The sequence below is a fragment of the Clinocottus analis genome, unplaced genomic scaffold (genome assembly GCF_023055335.1).
Source record: "Clinocottus analis isolate CAN_PGR_092001 unplaced genomic scaffold, fCliAna1.0.p SCAF_10, whole genome shotgun sequence".
NCBI classification, from domain to species: Eukaryota; Metazoa; Chordata; class Actinopteri; order Perciformes; family Cottidae; genus Clinocottus; species Clinocottus analis.
In genome coordinates, this window is record NW_027175821.1 from 11,619,347 (window position 1) to 11,640,935 (window position 21,589).

The 21,589-nt window shown below is 42.2% G+C and overlaps 1 protein-coding gene across 1 annotated transcript in view; it reads left to right on the forward strand.

Moving 5' to 3' along the window:
• Positions 1–981: 981 nt before the first annotated feature.
• Positions 982–21,589, forward strand: part of mid2 (midline 2) — a 126,066-nt gene continuing 105,458 nt past the window's right edge. The window contains exon 1 of the mRNA XM_068588465.1: positions 982–1,380. The gene's annotated coding sequence lies outside the window, so the exon portion shown is untranslated. The remainder of the gene's footprint in view (positions 1,381–21,589) is intronic.

Sequence of the window (21,589 nt, forward strand, 5' to 3'; positions counted from 1 at the left end):
TATTTATGCTAGTAGAGTTAGCTGAGAAGTTTAGAGTTGGAGCCTAAAGAACAGTCAGAGGAGAATAACAGAAATGCAAACAGAAAGCAGCAACAGTTAAATGCAAAAGGGCAGCTGTTTGAATGGTCTTGAACTTCTGCAAAAAGGCTCTTGTTTTCCAGAGGGAGCCTGTTGAATTAAGAGAGTGTTGCATTATAGCTTGTTTGTAGCTTTAATGTTGCTCAGTTAGCAGGTTTCTCTCTGTCCCACTATGCCGTGAGCAGAGTTAGTCAGCTCCCAGATATGTGTCTAATAACCACATGACCTTTCCTGGTTGTTATTGAGTGACAATACAATGTCGGACAATTTTTGTAGTTTTATTAAATTAGGTGAGTGCGCGTAAGACAGCAAGATGCTAGGTTGGCTCAAGGTATCGGTCATAATGACAAGCATGCCTTTTCGTTAAGTTAAAATATGTTGTCTTTTGTTCTGTTTTCTCAGCTCCAATGCTGTGCTCATCATCTGGAGAGTGAACCCTTCATGTTGAGTCGCAGGTATTGAGCTACAACATGTCTAATAAGCAACAATCAAATTTAAATTTGGGGAGAAAAAAAACATTCTTGTTATTCATCAAGACCGACAAAAGTCTAATTGTTATGCCAGTTATTTAGTTTGTATTTATTTCTACTGTTTTTACCGAGGAAGGTTACATTAATTGTCTTTCGATCGAGCTGGAATAGCGCATCGGCACGTCAACATGACAGCGACCCCGCGAGGCCGCAGGGCGCTGCGCGGGCGCGTGGACGAGGAGGACTGTGGGTCGCCTTGTGGTGCACGGCGCGTGGAGGCGGCGGTGTAACCGATCACAGCTGCTGCTGCCGGGGGGGAACTCGAGCTATTCCAGTCCCCCTTGGCGTTCGTCACGTGTCCTCGGGGAGCTTTTAGTTTGGGCACCACGTCGAGGGGGAGAGAGGAGGGGGGGGAAGAGAGAGAGAGAGAGAGAGAGAGAGAGAGAGAGAGAGAGAGAGAGAGAGAGAGAGAGAGAGAGAGAGAGAGAGAGAGAGAGAGAGACCGTTGCGCACAGCCGAGTTGGACAGCAACATCCTTAACACGCGTTAACGATCCGGTGCCGAATCAACCAGATCAGTTTTGTTTTGGGGCGCCGCCAGAAACATCCTCACCCACACAGCGCGTGTGATCCCTCAGTATCCGACCCGTCCAAAACTTCTGCGCTTAACCAACTGCGATTTTCACTGCGAGCGTCACATTGTTGCCAGCAACTGCTACAAGTCGACGAGCGGAGCTGTCACGGCGATCCGAGGGAGGCTGCGCTCCTTTGCTAAAAGGTTCAGAGGGACCAGACAGAGTCGACCACGCGCACACTGGCCGAGGAACAACACTGTGAGTATGTGTGCGCGGCGCGAGGCTGTGAGATGGAGACTGTAATGTTGATCGTTGTTATCAGCTGCTCGCGGGTGAATGAATGAAAAAGTGTTTCCACTTGCACGGACACATGCGAGATGAGGAGGATGAGTGTGTGACCGATGAGTGTGTGACCGATGAAGTGATGAGAGAGCAAAGGTGCCCTCGCAACTCTCGCGTGTGGCGCGTCAGCATTACATCATGGATTTAATATGTGTGCCTTTAAATTGTATGGCATTGGGCCCACAAAGCCACGAGGATAACTGTTAAGAGTGCTGAAACTACACTTAGTATGACTGACAGTTTACCTCTGGGGTCTGGATGATGTTGCTAGTGAGATCTTTTAATGGCACGTTAAGCTGCACTGGAGGATTTTAAGGTTTGCTAAAAGTACTTTCACATTTCCTGGCACCATCATTTCCGTCACAGTGTAATACTATAGGATCAAAGAGAGTGACCTGAGCTGACTGCCAACCACACCCCTGATAAAATCCAGACTGAGCAACAGTCTGACATAGTGGAATCAGGAGGTGCGAAGCATCTTTATTATGTATGTGGACAAGAAAGACATTTGTAATCAAAGTGATGTGTTCAGTGTCATGAATGCATGTAGTTTTTTTTATTATTTGTATGAAAAAAGATAATGCTAAACTAATTCAATAGAGTGAAGCACATCACCATGAACTCACTAACGAATATAATAGGATCCCACGCAGTCCCCCATAGGCCTGTTCCCTCATTCTGTGGCTCTGACAGTGTGTCAGAGTGCTTATTGTGGAGACAGCGCTGCAGGTGACAGTGGAGCCACTGTGGCTGAGGCTTCAGTAAAGCCCAGTGTAAAATGTCAGTTCCACATCAATAATGCAGGACGCCAAAACAAAGGGAAGTAAGACAGCGCGGTCCAGTGTTGGCCCTTGTGTGTCCTTTCTCTAAATGTGCCGTTTGCAACTATTAAATGACAACTTGTTGGTTATTATATATGATTCTAATGACTACAAATCCTAACATAGCCTCAATCAAGCACCCGGTGTGCTAGAAACCATCAGTGAGGCCATGTGTAAAGCATTGAGGGAGCGATTATACTTTTAAAAAAAACAACTGGTGGTTCACATCTCATATAAAATAATCGTTTATTCCCACTCTCTGTCGCTCTCTCACTCTCTTGTTAAGACATGATCACTGTGGTTAATGAGACAGGTCTCAGCCCATGGGGCCAAACCCTCTCAGAGACGGCGCCGCTAGTTGGGTGAATACAGCTGACACCCTCATTCATCATGCATCTACAGGGTGCTGCCTGGCTGCTCTCGCAGTCCATCCATGCATGCCCCTCTCTGTCTCGCTCAGACACTCAGTCGCACCGCTAGATGATGATTATTAAGACATTTTAATGACGGGCAGTGCTTTTTTTTCTCCGAGGGGCAAGACGGCCTCAGCTCCGTAATGATTCTAGCCGTGGCAGAGGGTCACCATTCTGTGTTGATGGTGCAGCTGCAATGATGTCCAATAATAGATGTGTACACCCACTCAGTGGTGTTACCTGGTGGACTCTGCAGCTTGAAGCATGTTTACTTCCCTGAAATCCTACCTCTGCAACACAAAATGATTTTAAGAATGAAGTGGGGACTTTCAAACAATTTCAAGAGTGGTCTGTGTTTTAACACACTTATATGTTGCTATTTCTTCACATATTTCTAAAAGAAATGGTGCCAAAAAATGGTGCCAAAAACTTGTGAAGCCCACTACTACTCGTCTATAGCACAGATCCAACATTGTCATAACAAGGAAGACGATCTACACCCAAATGCAAAGCCATGCATAACTTGTGCTCTCTTGATTTAAAATACATTTGCAAGGTCAAATTATTACAGTATCGTTCCTTTGAGATCTGCTCTATTCAACACTGATGAGCATAGAGATTCTAACGTCATAGAGATTGTTTACCCGCCTAATGAAAACAGGAAATGTCTTAATCCCAGTTTTGTTCTGACTGCCTGTCACTACAGTTAATCTTTAAAAGATATTGGTCACGTTCTTTGTTTGCTCAGGGATGTTCTCTGTACATTTTAATCCTTTTATTCTCACAGATCACTTTGCCAGAAAGGACACCCGTCACAGGGATGTTTTTTATTCTGGGCTGTCTGCCAACAGCTGATGCCAGTTTGAGTGTGAATGAGGCCTTTTTCTAAGAGGCAGTCTCTTGGCCATGCGTTCACAGGAAGCCTCTTGAAACAGCAAGCGGCTCAGCATGCTTTTCAGCTTTGCTTAAATTGGTAGGATACAACTCCTTTCTGTGAAATTAGGATGCATATTTTATGAGTTACTTAAATAGATGCAACAGTGTGTTCACACAATGTATAGGCGGATGCAATGCAAAAAGATGAGTTCAGATTATTACGGGTCGACAGTCATTGTTCTTCACAGCAAAATCTTTGTGGTTCCAATCTTCAAAAAACATGCTAATTTGTAACAGTAGGCAGAGCATCCTTTGTACCTCCCCACATCATATTCCGCCTCAACATCCGTTTCATACATCAGATTATGCAGGCAAGAAAAATGCAATTACTTTGTTAACTCCTTACGTCTCCTCAACATTTTGCTTTTAGGCTTTTGAAAAAATGCAATAAAATGTGTTTACATAATCACAAGTTGCTCCTTCATTGGTCAGATCAGATCTGTTGCCATCTACAATCCCTCCCTCTTTGATATTCAGCACGCTGTGTCGAACAGGGATCAAAGTAAAAAAAAAAGAAAGAAAAGAAGCCAAATACATTTCTTGACTCTCCTGAACGAAAGGCCATTTTTACAGCCTTCCTGCGATGCCACCTTTCATTTAAAAGCTGGCTGTTTATGTAAGTATGCCAGGTACATTCCTAACTGCTGGCACATGTGGACCCCGGAGTGAGTGCTGCTGTGTGACTGTAGATACAGTTCTTATCCCAAAGATGGAAATCATGACAGTGTGACAGAATAGCCTCGGGGTAGGCAGGCTGCGACTGACTCTGTCTTGAACAGCTCCGCACGTACCTCTGCTAGGAACTCATCACGGCTTCCAGTTACCACCGCAGTGCTTGGCCTTGCCACTCATCGGGGGTTTAATATTCAATTATGAGGGTCATCTAGTTCAAGCTGTGTTGGATTGCTTGTGGAACAACCCTGCTGATTGATGAGTGGGCATCTCGGCTCAACAGGCTCACCGTTTGCCCCTGAAGGAGGAAGAAACAAGGCAGATGGCTTGTGGGGGTGGTTTTACTGACGTGGCAAGAGTTTCATGTAGTTTTGCCTTATTAGTCAAACAAACAAGAACAGGAGTGCAACAGTGAGTCAGCATTCAATCAGACCAAGCTTTAAAGTGGCAATGCAGAACAAACAATTGTTTTCAATGAAGAAACAGGACATAATTGGCCTTTTTTCCCATCATCCTGTGATCAGATTTTCTGCTCCAAAAGTGAAAATACTTGCTTACTTACATAGCTCACTGACAAACCCATTGCATTTTCTGTGACTTCTTCAAAATGAAATTAAACGCCAACATGCTTTCAGTGTCCAGCTGCAGCAGTAGGAAATGATCACTTTGCATGAGCAGTAACTTTAGACACCCATTTCATCATATTGCAGGTAAATGTATAGTGCAATACTTAAGCTCGATCACCATAGTTTTACCTTCATTTGGCAACAGAGAGTGACATTTATTTAATAAAAATCTGCAAGATGTACACTTTTTTCACATAATGAAACTTTGTTCTCTTTCCTTGTTTTTCCCTTTGGAAGTAATGCAAATAAGTGCATGCACCTAAATAGGGATTTTGTTTCAAAATGAGGCATCAAGGGCGAATGTGCAAACTAGTTCTTTCCAAATGCCCGCAGAAGGGTAACATGACGGCGTCATCCCACTGCTTTCAGTTAGTTTCTGTAGCTGTCTGTCAAACTGTCACATGCATCTGAGTCCAGAGAAGTGCAGGTTTTACAGTGTTGTGCCGACAAACAACAAGCAGACAGATAAAGAGGCGGAGAGTGAGACAGGCGCTTCAGCATGTGCCTGGAAACAGTGTGGGGAGAGCAGCCTCTCCTCTGTCATCGCATGGCAGATAAGATTCTCGGGGCAGTCAGGTATTTGGACCTTGCTGGTGGGCTGTCTCGAGGCTGAAACTGGACCAAGCTGTCAGTCAGATTAGCTCTATGAGCCATTGGTGGGAGAGCAGTCCGGTCTTGAGAGAGGGCGGAGGGGTGGGGGGGACAGCCGTTAGACAGATCTGCAAATCCCCCAACACTGAGTATACACACAGGCACGCAGACACACACACATGCAACCCCCACCGAAGAATGAAGGGGCAAGATCAAGCCAGGTCATGGGAGGCTCTTTTCAAATAAATTCCTCCTTCGGGAGACTGCTGCCTCCTCTGTGCCCTTCACGCACATGTGCAGCCATTTACCCCCGAACACACAAATACTCTCAGTTTCCTCTGAAGACGGACAGCAAAAACACTGACAAACTGTTTGCTGTCCAATGTTTATGGGTCACTGATTCTAACAGCGGAGGTCTGTATTGCCAGAGTGTTACTGTATATATAGAAAAATACATGGAGGCACAATTTCTAAGAAAAAACTGTTTAGATATATTTTATATCAAAAGGTACAATCATCATCCCACAACACCAAAGCAAATAAAACACAGGACTTAAACAGACAGTCATACAATCATTTCATAGATATATATTTTAGTATTCATATTTAATGTAACGGATGACACTATGGTGTCATCCGTATTGTCTGAGTTTCTATTGTCTCATTGACACAAAGTGGAGCCCTATGATGTTATCGCCGGACTCCCCCAGGATGAGTTCATTCGAGGCAGATCGCATGACCAAGACGACATGTCCGGCATTCGAGCAGCGAAGGTGAAGCACTGCGTCAGTGCTCCAACACAGGGGCAGAGATATTGACTGTGGGAAATAACCCTTAAGCAAAACAGCTATCATAAATACCCCATGGCCTTCAGCTGCTCTTTAAGAAATCAAAAGGTTTCATTTCAAACTGCTTCTGTACCTGATGATTGCTTTACTCAATTCTACAATAAGGCAGCTTATCCTCTGCTTTGAAATGTCAGGGTTTTGTACACAACTGTCCATTCAAAGCTTTAAATTTAAATGTTCTACAGTGTGTTGATGCATTCGTCTTCTGACAGCACGCAGATTAGGACTACATCTTAAATATAGCCTGTCTGGATTAAGCTTAATCCGATTTTTACAGCCTGCCGATATGTATAAAAGTCTTCTTCTTTAGTTACATTTGTTTGTGAAATCATCACCCATGTATGGCCTGATGTACTTGAAAGGCTTTACAGTTAAAAATGTCGTTGTGCATCCCCGAAAGAACGATGTTAATCGATTTTCATGTATATATACATATACATATATATATATATATATATACATATACATATATAAAATGATAGCTTAGCACCTGCTGATCACACTCTGTAACAGTGGCTTTCTGTAGTGGGATGAGACGCCGTAGTAGTTTAACTGGGAACTAAATGGAAGATGACAGCGACCTCTGATTGTCCTCTTTCACCACTTGCTCTACTTATAATCACAAAAGTAAGGAAGACAGTATAACAGTGACAGATTCTTCCCTTAATTAACTGTGATAACCTTTCACTGTCTCTCTGACCTCTGCTGCCAAACTGAAACGTAGGTATTTCCATATACATGCATGAACATACACGGTTCTCCCTTTTCTGCTCCTCTCTCCTCCTCCCCATCGCCTTTCCTGCAAATTGTGTACCTCTTTCATGATTCGACATGCACACACACACACACACACACACACACACACACACACACACACACACACACACACACACACACACACACCCTGCCTACAAACATGATCCAAATCTTTCCTTTGTAGTTTCTAATCATCTCTATAGCAGCCCCTATCCGTTCTCCACGCACTGGCTGCCAGTTTCCAGCCAGATTATCTGTTACGTGTCCTCTACTGTGTTGATAGGAATGTTAATTATTGGGTTTATAGAGAGAAGAAACAATTTGTCACAAGCATACGGTGCTAAATTAGAAGGTCACGTCCGTTTTTTTCAGTGACCCGTGCTAATTGCTTCACCTCAGCCTATTCAGCTGCCAGAACAGCTGAGCGACCAGTTCCTTCCATTTAACTGACACTCCTCTGAATCTCCAGAGGTGGCTCTAATCAACATGTCTTGTGAATTTACATTGATGAATAATGGCCTGTGTCCAATAGTTTTACTGAATATCGAGCCATAAGTAAGGTGATAAACTGGGATGTGATGTGCCGGATAGTTGCAATCTGCTATCTAGTCTGCATTCCAGTTAATAAAATGATTATACTGGCATGATTATAGTTGCATACATGCATTCAGAGGGACTCGTACATGACATGTTAACCGCTTTGTTAACCGCTCTCCTCATTTAGAGACGTGAAGATGCTCATCACAATCAAAAATCGGTGCTTCAGAATATTTGGAGTACACTGCGTTCAGAAATTTTCCGGCAAGATTGATTTGCAGAATCAAACACAAGTCATTTTGTTTCTCATTATTTGGTTTTTGGATAAACATTACCACACATAGATTTTTCATGGGTAGAGATTTGGTATGGCGTGACTTGCTGACAGAAATAGAACTTTTACTTTCAAAACTGGGGGCAAGAGAGTCCTCCTCCCCCAAACCTGATGTGACATCTTTTCACACTTTTACCAGGCTCAACATGAGAGTGCTGAAAGCTTTCATGCTGAGCTGCAGGATCATATGATACAGTAACTCCATAAAACTCAATAGGACTCAAGGGCTGTACTACTGAGATTATCACTTTCATTTTAAGAATCCTTTGACCCTGGAATTTAAGATTTGACCTCTTGATCAGAAATAAGTTTGGCAGGTGAAAAGTGATGGGGAGGAAAACATGTTTCTTGGACAATATTGGATAAAAAAAAAGTTTTGATATTTCGAACTGATCGAATGTTATAAATGAGAGATGGCAGTACATTATAAAGAGGATAAAAGGAGGATCTGAACCCACTGCTTATCCCCTAAGACTGGTCAGGTCAGCTGTGATCATACAAACAGCTTTTCTCTCAGAGGCTGCAAGCAACAGCATTCTGGCCTTTCTCGTTCTCTCTCTCCGCCTCCTGCTCCACCATAGTTTTATTTTCACACACAAAATAAAGACTCATACTGTTGCATCTTTTGCTGATCACATGGTTAAATTCCTCGACCGTTGAGAGGGGAAACCTATTCTCAGAAAACCCTAACAAAAGCAATCTCGCGTAGCCCATGCAGGCTAAGCATCCTGGGAGAATGAATGCAGCCCCCGCCTCCCAAACACAAACCTCATCACCACCACCCCTCCGGCATTTTGCAGCTGAGTTGGGGATGTGATCTCAGCTAAAAAACTTTCCTTCTCGCAGTGTGTTTGTGTGTTTGGCTACCAGAAAGATGTAATTCACACTGTGAATGGCTGGATGTTGGTCTTCATATGTGGTGAAGTATAAAACTTTGATGATGATGATGATGATGATTACACATTCACATCTGAGTGCAGAGATCCAAGTGCATTGGTTAAAGGCTATTTTCCTTGTGATATCTTTTGATATCCACATAGATTTTACGCATCCCAGTTCATCTCCTCTCCTGCAGTGTGACTTCACAAAAGTTATTTTCGTTTACTCAAATTCTTTCTGTGACTATTCTGTGGACATTTTTGACAGAAACATTGGCTTGGCGTCAAACACAGTTGTGCTTCATGCGACTGCTCCATCATTCTTGTACAACAAAGCCCTGACTATCATCCTGCGGGCTTAATCAATTTATTCTCCATCTTCAGTACAGAAGTTTGCCGTGTATCTTGACCCGCAGCGTTGCACGCACACGTGTGTCAAAATATATAAAAACGTGCGGCCTGATCGTGAATCGTGCGCCATGACTTTTCTAAGAGATTCGAACAAAATTCACACATATACTATATGCTTGGATCTACTCTTTGTAATTTGCACAAATAAATATGTTTTAGGATGAGAACAATTTAACAATTGATTATTTTCATCAATGATTAATCTGTCAATTATTTCCCATGTTAATTGGATCCTTAAGTTTTGGAAATTGATGCATTGCTTCATCAATAAAAGGTTCCAAAATGACTGACTATTGTCAATCTATTGCCCAAATATATTCAATTTATATTGATATAAAAGAAGCATATTTCACCATTTGACAAAGGGACACCTGTAGTACACGAGACCCTTCCCCTTTTAAGAGCAATTTTTTTTTTCAGAAAAAGATTTTGGTGGTTCATCCTTCATCCAGGACTGTTGTGAGTGGGTGAATGCCATGCGGCGTTAAAATGCTTTGAATGGTCAGAAGACTTGAAAAGCATGAGTCATTTACCATAATAGGAAGTGCTTACTGTACAAGTTTGTACTAGTTTGCTCTGATGTGAAATAATTATTGCCGAGCCATGGTTTCATTTTTGGGAAACCCAATCTGAATTTTAATTTCTGTTATTGCGAGACTTTATCAAGTTGTCAATTCTGCTGGACAGCGAGTGTGTTTAGAACGGCAGCGATTGAAAGAGAAGCGGACAGCATACCAGCAGGAGTTTCTCTTGTCTTTCCCAGGGGATCCTGTGTGTTTCTTTCAAATGGAGCCTGGCATACAGTATCGGGCCCCTCTCTGCCTTGTAATTAGATCCTTACTGCTTTGCATTAAAATGCAGCCCAGAGGCAGCGTGGTCCCTCTGTCCCCTCACGGGCTACTGGTGCTACATTTCTCACAGAGTGATGAGACCTCACTTGTTAGTAGTCTTTCGTAACTGGTCATGTTTCTCTTTCTTGCCAACGGTGCTTTTTTCTCTGGTAAATTTTCAGCCTGCACTCTCCTTATAGATTAGTCGAGTCAGTCGTCTTTGTCTTAATCAGCCATGTATTTAGTCGGTTCTTTTTTTTCTTCTGTTTCATTACTGCTAAGAAACAAGATGTCACATTGTACCTTTGTGAAGTTATTTGTGGATAGGCTCAGTTTTTACACATCTCTCAATTAAATCAACTAATTGATTAGTTGGATGAGTGATATCCATGTTTCATATTCACTATCAGTGAAATATCTTTGGTTGAATAATGAATATGAAACTATTGCTGGCAGCTGGGAACAGGGAAACTGTCTTCCTGTTTTTATTATTCATGCTAACTAAGCCAGCAGTCTCTTGGCTGTAGCTTTATATTTAATGTACAGATTTGAAATGATATAAATCCTCTCATCTAAATCTCAACACAAAAGTCAATGAGCATTAATCCCCAAAATTAAAATAAAAGCATTAAGAGGATTGGCCATCAACAGTGAATCAAGCTTCCTCGGGGTAGAGGAGATCTTTTGGGATTTTGATCTTATGGTCAAACTCCTCAGTGACCGAAGAGGATTTTGCACCGGCGACCACGTCCGGCGCTGATATTTGTCTCAATGAATTAATGATGAAAAAGTCATGAAGTAAAACTGATCACATCAAAGAGAAATGTCCTTCAAAGGGAACATGGCGTGTTTAGTCCCTTTGCCAGGCAAGTATCCAACAGCTTTAGCGAGCTGTCCTTAGGTAACAATAGGGATAACACTGCTGTATAAATAAACCTAGCTGGAGAGAATTAGAGGCTGTTCTCCTCCTGAGGAAGAAGATGAGGAGCCCATTCCAAAGCCAGATATTACCGAAATGACTGCCATCTCTGTGCTCACGTAACAAAACATAAAATATGAAAAAAAAAATGCTATTTAGCACAGGTTCTTCATCAGAGTGATTAACAGAATGTGTAAAAAGAAAACAGTCGAAAGAACATTTTAAAAAATAGGACACGTTCTCAAATGATAACATCTCTTTCTTTAGAATCAAATGCTGAAATGAGTTTATTGTGACAAAAGACTTACTACACATACTTTAAATACTTATCAAGGTGAATCAGCCTGAATGGATCAACACAGATTTCCCTCCCAGCATGCTCTTCTCCTGTACTTGCTTGTAGTTGCTCACAGTCTCCCTTGACTTATGATGTTGTTGTAATACTTCGATAATGTTTGCACACATTTCTTCACCATTTTCTCAACTCTTTGAAGCATGTTGTTGTCTCAGTTTCTGGTAGTGACGGTTTGAAATGTCTCCTGGTGTGATGAGTTACTCTTGAATTTGGGTAGCGCTTTTGTGTTACTGCCAACCCACAAGCGATGTCGGGGGCCTCGTTTCAGAACAGTCTTATCTCATTTGAAGATGACATGGAGGATATTTAATCTTACAGAAATGTGTTTCCTAAATGCTTTTAGGAAAAAATCCTACACCTGAAGATAGGAATTTAGCTTTGTTGGGATCTGACAGGGAGTTTTGGGATATTAGCAAGTATGAAAACTAAATAATTGACATCAATACAATTAATAATATCAACCTCTTTGTGTGTATTTGTACATGTATGTGTACATGTGAGTGTGTGTGGGTTAGTTTAAACAATAAGGGGAGAAAGGAAAACACATGGCAGATCCTTACCGTCGGGATGGCCTATTGAGGGAGAGCTGATGTTTATAGTCTTAATGACATCATGGCTGTCTCGTAGAGATCCCCGCGGTGCCTATGGCCCTCGTCCAATGGCGCTCCAGTGTTAGGGTTGGAGGTGAGATTTAATGTCTAATGCGGGTTTGGTGTGGTTTACCTCAAATCAGTTGACAGACTGTTGACGTGCCAGGTAGGCCCCATTCCTTTGCTTCAACTGCGTGGTGAAGTCCCAACATCTATTGCCGAACTGTCCTACCTGATATTTCTGAAGTTGGGAATCTTCGGTGAGGATGGCGTCGAGCCTGTCCTAAATTCAGAATGACTGCTCAAAAGGGCTGCAGGACCTTCGTTAGTTCTGTACAATGTAGATGGGAAACAACATAATCACAGACATATAATGATTGTTTACTAAAACTGTATGACGTCGCTTTAGATTTACTGGCGCATGTATGAATGTAACTACTGTAAACTCATTCATATTTTGATGTACGTGACGCGTACGGCACTGGCGAGGGATACAAGGAGGACTGGGGCTCTGCCTGTGGTCGTACTGATCTCACATGACTATTTCTACTCAGCGTGACCTCCAGCCATCCAGCAATTGACAAGAGATAGCCGCTGATATTATGGTTTGTCACTATGGAGTAGCCGACCGATATTGGCATGAGAGCAAGAGAATCCCTTTATATTAATAGTTAGGATTTCTTAACATAGAGTTTCTGAGATAGGAGAAGACACAATCATGCTTTTGGGAATTGCGTCTGTACTAGGAAGCTTGGATTTATCTTATTCTTGAAATTTAAGATTTGGACAAGCAGTTAGGATGTTTTTCTGTAATGAGGCCCCTATTCTCTAGCCCTTGCACAGAACTCTCCTGACAAGGGAGAAGCTAATAATTAATGGCACTTTCAGAAATCTCTTTCAAGATGCTCTAGGAAACTGCACAAGAGGGGAAAGGAAGAACATAAAATGGCTTGGAGCTTACAGCAAAAAAAATAAAACTCAGCCAGAGAATCCGATGGGAGGTTTTTTAAGCTGGAGAATCAGGTTTGCTTATAAGATAACTATGTGACCCATTTTAGGACCAGCTCAGGATATAAGAGACACCAGTATGAAGGGCTCTATTTTAATCCATAATTTATGTTATTATAGAAAAAGGTAGTGACAGAAAAAACATGTAATTATAAGGCCCTAGCTGATATCAGTAATGTCTACCTTTTAACTTTGACATATGTATAGATGTCCATTAAAATAGCCACCTGTCAATTACCTTTCTTATGTTTAATCGTATATTCAAGGTCAAACACTATGAATAACGAGGAAATCTATGTGTGTGAAGAAGTGAGAGCCTTTGTACCAAAATTATCAAAGAGAACTGTGCAGACATTAGGTGTGATAAGCATTTAATTTCGCTTAGAAAAATCCTGCCATTAAAGTAATTTCAGTCCCAGAGAGACTGATGAAGAAGAGCGGAGTAGACACTGCAGAGCGATGCAGCCCAGAGGACAGCGGGGAGAGGAAACAGATGCAGGGACGACACTGATAGGAAGACAGCTGGAGAGCAGGGGACAGTTTGGTGCACAGTGGGCACACCCATAAGCTCAATATCCTCAGCAGCAATTACACTATATGCACACTCACAGACACGCAACGCTGTGGCCTTTGTACTCTTAAGTAGAGGCCTGTTTCATAATGGATTTCACAGGACACGGCTCCCGTCACCCGCAGTAAATTGAATTTCAGCAACAACAGCTCCTATATCACTGCTGTCCTGTACTACAGTGCAACAGAACAGAACGTGGCCCGCGTTATCGGTTTCTATGCAGTTTCTATTTACTGCTCTCTGGAAATGTTTACGTTACTCTTCTGTTTAATGCACACTGCCGCTTGCAACAAGCCAGTGTGTACGCATGCTTGTGTGTGTGTGTGTGTGTGTGTGTGTGTGTGTGTGTGAGTGCAGCATCAGAGGAAGTGCTCCGTCTGGATGCATGGCTCTGAAATGCTGGTTGACGGGAACATTCGCGTCACGGTGACAACAATATTTGAATGATGATGAATATCTGACAGTACCATGTCGAGATGCAATTGAAATGGATTTTTCTTTTTCTTTGTCTCTTGTGGAGAAATAAACCTTTCCTCGGTCTCAGGTATTATTGCCCTTTTACCTTTTTTGTTCCTATTATTAAAGTGCTTCAAACAGTGTTTTTTTCTTTTTTCCTTTTTAGTGAAGTGAATATATGGAGGCCCTCTGTGACGCTGGTTGATTCAATCATCCAACATACATCTGGTTCATCAAATAATCCACATTTTCTTCTCTTAACTCTTGTTAGCGTCTCTATTGAATGAGATTAAGTACAAATGTATCAACTAATGTGAGATGTCGTTCCACATTTTTCCATTTAATGAAGACGGCTCTAAAAAATGTAAACAACGCCCATAACTGATTTGAATAAATTATGAGTTTAATTATCATTACAAACACAGATCAAATAGCAAGATGTGATTACTGACATAATGAGTAAGCTTTTATTCACAAATAATTATGTTATGAATCATTTTACTAATATGTTGTAAAGTCATTACACCTGCTCTCCTCGTCTATTCTCCTTTAATTTGAAACTCGATTCTGGCTCATTTATTTTGTGTGTATACACTGAAGTGGGATTTGAGAATATAAAATGTACAATTGTTCCATACTTCATGAGTCAGCCCTGAGTTGTTATTCAGTAAGTTCTTTACTGAACTTTTAAAGGAAACTATTTAAATGGCTTCATGTATTGCTTCTGTTATGTGTAGAAAAAGGCTTTACATGAGAGACGGTCTGCTGTCGGTGGCATAATCACGGCTAGAAACTCCTGTGCTTGTGTGTGTGTGTGTGTGTTTTCCTGAAGACACTAGATGGCACTATGGATACACAATGCTTGGGAAATCTGCTCAGCCTCTCTCTTCCAGTCATAGACGCAAAATGACATACATGACTTTAGTTGTGTCATGTAAAGAGGGTAATTAGAGATTTTCATATGTTTTATAATCCATCAGCGTGTGCGTGTGTGTGTGTGTGTGTGTGTGTGTGTGTGTGTGTGTGCGTGTGTGTGTGTGTGTGTGTGTGTGTGTGTGTGTGTGTGTGTGTGTGTGTGTGTCTATAATGCAGTGAAAATAAAGGTATATTGCAGGCTTAGTTCTGAACAAGTCATCATACTTTAATTTAAATGAAACAGCAAGACTTCTGTTAGTTGTTTGACCGTACTGCTCAATTTCCAACAAGAGCTTTGGAAATCCGTCCTGGTTGTGACATAACTAAAAGTCAGGCTGTGTGTGCGAAGGATTTATATCATCAAATGTTTTTGTGTTTGTGTTTGTGTCTGTGTCCGATCCCTGGAGGCAGATTGTTCCTCAGCTGAGGGCTGTTCCTCATAAACATGCATTTTGTATCATGCACTTAATCTGCTCCATGTTTGGGGATTAGCCTTCCCGTCCACACAGAGGGGATGCTCTCTCCTCTCCACATCTCATCACATTTACTCTCCATGTATCGCCGTCTCTCCTGTGTTTTCTTCTCTTCTTTTACATATAAATCTAACTTTCATCCCCTGTGCTCTCCTCATTCTTTGCCTCTCTCTCTTCTTCTATTTCCTCTTTTCTTTCCCTCCTCTCCTCTCTCCCATATGGATCCTCGGTAACAATCAAAGCAATCGAGCAGGCCATGCCGCGATGCAGCCGTAAGCGCTCTGAGCCTCAATGTGTCAGGAAAAAATGCGCTCTTTTTATTTATTTATCTTTTGCAAAATGCACACACAAAAAAATCTATCAGATGAGCAATTGTGCTGGAATGATAAAAAGTGCATCTTTGGTTGGCTGATGAAATATTTTTCAGATAGTCACTGACTGGTGTTCAGAAGCATTTGATTGCATAAAAATGCACACGCAGTGTGTTTCTGTCATTTTCAAACCATATTTTGTGTTATTTTCTGGGAGAGAAGTGAAGAGTTTTTCTTCAGACAGTAAAAACTGAAGAAGGTACACTTTAAAGGGAACTTTGATCAAGGTTGGGACGAAAACATGGTAGAGTATTGTTTTGCTAAAAAAGCCAGTTGCCATTCTAATGCTCATCCTTTTGGAGAGTGTGCTGTATTCACACACGAAGACTCACTGCTAGTGGAGTAGATTTGTTGGATTGGTAGTGTAGGAAAATCTGCGACAACCACATTTGTTTGATTTTGGCACAGTCTATTTTGTTTTGCACCCCAAGACATCATTGAGATGCCGATAACTAGAGATATGCCAGTCTATCTGCATCTCACCTGTATTATGGGATTAAATATGAGAAAAAAACTTTACACTTTGACTTGAACCAATGACATGTAAACTTGAAACACTATGTGGCCTACTGTTAAGACAGGCGACAATATGTGATACAACAGTAACCACAATAGCTGCCACAGCCGACATCATGTCAGCGATGTCGCAGTATTTTTCGTTTCATAAGTCATAAAGAAAAATAGTTTTTTCTGGGAATGTTAGATTCACCCCCACCCCCACCCCCTCCGCCTTGAATATAATTTCCTCCAGACGGCACTACAACAAAACAGATAATAGAGGCCATTCGGAAATGTATTACAGATGACCAACCGGATGAAAATGTTGTGGTTGAACTCTTAATTGAACACCTCAAGCCTCGCGACCCGCTCCCAAACCATCTGCTCGCTCTTGTCGGTTGATTTCTTTTGAAACACTTGAAGAGAAAATGCTGCTGATTTGAACAGCTGGACCAGGAGGAGGCCTCCTCGTGTTACAGAGCGGTTTTTACCTGCAGTATGAAGTGTGCTATCGCTGAGAACTGGCAACAACATCCAGCTCCATGGTTTACATAGAACCGGCTGGAACTGTCTATGCAACAAACCCGTCATCCGTCCTGCATGCGCAGTACCTCTGTCTGTTTTTGCCGACCTGTGACCTTTTCACAAACCGAGCTAACAGATCAATCGCTGAGGAAGCTCAGTTATCTTTACACAAGCACAGTTGTTATCAACTCTCATATTTATCCACGCTAATTAGAGCACTCTACAGTCAAGAGAGTTGTCTGGCAGTGTGTGCGTGTGTCTCTGTCTGTCTGCGTGTGTGTTTGTGTGTGTCGGCTGATGATGCTTGTAAGGCCACAACAAGGCCACTAGAACACAACGAGAGATCCTGTGCTCGAATTGGCCACAGAGAGGCTTGTTGGGAAGAGATTTTAAAGTCTCATCCTGCTATTAGTCGTGTGCTGGCTACACTTATTTTAGGTGTCTTAGAGTTAAGTTGCTAGCCAAGTGATATTTTTGAGATGAGAGTATTAGAGAAAAGGCCTTTGACTAAAATATAGCAACTTCTCATTTTCTAATGGAAATAGCACTTAATGTCAGGCTTCAGGTGAGATTTTTAACGCAAACACATCATTCAAACCCCCCTAATAGAAAAGCCACAGATTAGATGCGGCTAATGAAAAAGTGAATTTAAAAAGCAAAACGCTTAACAGCAACAACGACTTCACCCTGGCCTTATACTCACTTAATCAAGGCAAATAAACGGAGGTAGGAAGGGAGAGTGCATGTTGATTAAAGCCCAAATCCTTTTAAACTTTCAAATATTGTCAAAGGTTTCAAATGTTTATGGCATCAATCAAAAAGTGCTGTTTTAGCGGACTCAGCTTTTAGTATTCATGTTGTGCCTGCGATGGTCTCGGACTGTCCAATCAATAGTTGTGATCACTAACAAATCTCTCCCAAAGCCAGACACTAGAGAACCAAGATTAGACCCTGTGATCCAATCATTCTGCCTTTGAGATGGAGCTATGGACACAAATAGTAATTGGACCATTTGTGGCGATAGGTATTTCAATTAAACTCCATCACGTAACCTAGTAGTTTCTAAATGTATAGTTATTAGAGCTATGAACTATTTATTTTTCTTTCTGTATTCATCCAATTCTATGTAAAGGGGAATATTCAAGTGATTGAAGTCTATAGTGTTTGTTGTTTATATACTGCTTTCAAGTTTAGCTTTGAACTATAGAAGCTATTTGTGTAGTGCAGCAGAGTTAGTGTCTGTGGGACTCCGCGTTCTGCCCTTGATTACAGTTTATGGCGCCCTGGAGGCACCGTTTTATCTGCCTTAAATGGCTGTAACCTGAAGTAAGCCACAACCATTGAATCTGCAGGGGAGCTTAACTGTCCCATTGCGTGATGGGGATGCCTGGTGAGGCGCTATGACACAGAGACACATCAGTGGGGAGTAACATTTCCAGCATGCTATAGTCAGCCATATTGGCATGTTAAGATGAACCACTCTGAGCCACTGCTGTGGGAAAAAAAAACTGCCTTCTTTTGTCCATTCTGTAGCCTGTACACAATTGAGTCTTTCACTTTAAGCATTTACCTCAAAGTGGGCAGACGGTTCCAGTGTTAAATTCATTGCTTGGCATACAAGATAGCACTTTCTAAAAAAGCGACGGCGTTTGAATCAAATATTAATTTGCTGTTCTGAAAGACCCTCTTCAATATCTTTCCCTATCGTACATCGTCAGCACCGCCCATTTGGTTTGCTGTAAATTTGATGGACAGAAGAGACTTTTCTTGTAGAATCTGTGTGTGTGTGTGTGTGTGTGTGTGTGTGTGTGTGTGTGTGTGTGTGTGTGTGTGTGTGTGTGTGTGTGTGTGTGTATGTGCATTGCCTATGCAGGCATTCCCCACACACTTGGCTTGGACATGCGTGCGAGTAGCTATCACTTTAAATGTGCGGTAGTTGTCGCTGAAGCCTTTTTCAAAAGGCCCTTTGATAATGGATGTAAGATCTCCGGCTTGGGGTGTTTGGCTGCTCCCCTCACGCTGCAGTGACGAACAGTCCATTTATTCATGTCCATTCCCAGAGCCCCATCAGCCTAGCTCCCCGACTCTCCCCCAAAGATCGTGAACAAAGGGCATATTCTGTCACAAGAGGCGAGAAAAAATGTGTGTGTGCGTGTGTTTGAGAGGACCTTAAACTTGAAGTGTCGAGAAACTCGGGCATACATTCAATTGAATGGACCCTGTGTGCCAGTGTCTTTTTGTCCATCTCTGTGTGTGTTTTGTGTGTCTGTCGTGTGCATATGTACCATCCCCTGACTCAAGGGGAATGCCCACCAGACAATATGCCACTGCTCCCTGTGAAACTTTGTTCTGCACAAAGAGCCTGTTTCATGCTCCACTCTTTTGAAGCTCATACATCAGAAATGCGACTGGGTGGGTAATGGGGTGCATTGTGACAGATTCGCTTGGGGCCTTTTGTCCCTGGTTTGACTCATGGGAACCAGGTACTGGTGTGACTCGTGAGTCTCGTGTTTCTGGTGTCAGGCATACAGTCACGTTAAATCCCACGTTATGAACTGACAGCATATGTGTGAAGTCGTTGCAGGTCATTTGCTGCATGTCTCAAAGGGTAGATTTATTTTGCACCTCGCTCCTGACACGTCAGTTGAAACTCTAGTCATTCTCTTCCCATTCAGTACGATACGCTCACATACTTCCAGGCCACTTTGATGCCTTTGTTGAAACCACTACCGCAATCCTAAGAACACTAACCTCTCAACATGGGAGCCACCTGTGTTTACTTTTTACTAAATGTAACATATGTATTGTTGTCACGTCCATTCCCACAGCAGAAATTTCAGTCAGTTTCATGTGGCAGATGTGAACAGATGTAGCTACACTGTAATGCACTGCAACTAAATGATTAATCTGACAATAATGTACTCAATTAATTGATTATCTGATTTGTCCAAAGAATTTCTTAAATAAGTCAAAGTTGCTGTCACAGTTTCGTAAAGCCCAAAGTGATGTCGAGGATATTCAGTTCACTTTTATAGAAGGCCTTGTCCACACGTCCACCGGTATTTCTATGTCTAATTGTGTGTTTCGGGCTTTAGAACACACCCTAACTGTTTTGTAGGCCACTAAAAACAGAGCTTTTGACTCTGTTTTCAGTGTTGATGTGTCGACGGGTCGAATAGGGCTTGCTCTGTTAGTATGTGCGCTGTTATCTTCTTTGTGAGGCGGCACTAATGAGATGACACGTTGTGCAACAGCGGCATGAATACATCCATAAATGTCGGAGGTGGCCAAATGTTTACACATACATGTACAGTTACTCTTCCACTATCTTGAGGAACAGAGGCTTCAGAAAGAGCTACGGAGGTCACAACACAGACCCCGCCCTGACTAATGGCTTCGACACTTCAGTTGTGGGGCTTTTCAAAACACATGTTGTACGTTTGAATCAGGCCTCAGAAAAACAGTGAATATTCACATTTGAAAAGTGTGACTAATTATTTTTTCGGCAGTTACAAGTTAGAATGAAGTAATCCTTCAAAACGCGCTCATTAATGATCGGGCCTGATCATTTGCAGTTCCTTGGCGCCATGGCAATCAGTGGGTAAAGTCCTATAGTGAACTATGTATTAGTTCCTCGGCATCTTTGATCAGATCTTTATAGACCTTGACGTAGAACCATACATCCAGTTTGAATGTCGGGAAAATAATCTTTTGCTCATCCACAATGCCCTGAAAAAAATCTGTCTCCATCTATTTTTAATAGAACAACTCGGGGCCTTACCTCTCGGGGACTTCACACAAAAAACCTAATCTCTTCTCTCCAGAGAGAGATGTTCATGTTACAAAATCTAGACTGAACCTGGAATTGCAGTGGAAATATGAAAGGCAGACATTTGAACTAGTTTTAAATTCAGGTTATGAACCCAAAACCCATGAATCATTACAGTTAACTCAAAAGAACAATACTTTGTGATCTGGTGCAGAAGTTCAGGCTGCGTTCTCCACTGAAAAGCATTGTGACGTGCATCATTGTCTGCATGCAGGGTGCTTCAGGGAACACGCTGTGTCTCTCTTTTCTTGTGCCAGTGATAAACGGTAGCCTTTCCAGAAGCATGTCACATTGTCTTTCTGTCTACTTATCGGCACCGCTTGGCCTCCCTCTTTCCATCCATCGGAAGGCTCCATGCCTTATTGGGACCCTTCACAGGCTGCGTGCCCATGGATAAAAGAAGAAAATTACACTGAAATGAGCCTGAAAACATGCTCAAGCACCCCTCCACAAAGCTGGCCACCTGCAATCTTCTACTCGGCATTGTTCTGCATCCCAGCGCCCTCCCCTTTTCATCTCTCTTTTTTCATCCCGCAATTTTTTTGTCTCCCTTGTGCTGTTTTTGCAACACCACGCCGAGTAAATTAAATTTGTGCCACTTGTGACTGTGTTTCACACAAGCCGTTTTGGCTGGAGGTTGCAGTCAGTCTTTTGAATACCTGTCGTGTTCCCAAAGAAGTGCAGAAAATGTTCGCATCAGTCCCCCTACCCCAGCGAGTGACTTTAAATTGGGGATATTCTTCAAGGACACGGAGGACAGCATTCATATTCATGCGTGGGGATCAAATGTAAACGATTACCCATAGGATTATGGCAGCAGCAACATTTTCTCTTTCGCACAGACTTTAGTTCCCGTTTTTAGGACACTTTTTTCTGGCTTTGCAGGACTATAGTTTGAACATCAAAGCCAGAGCGACAGTGGATTTTGGCTCAGCAATGCAACAAGAGCTGATATGATTTTG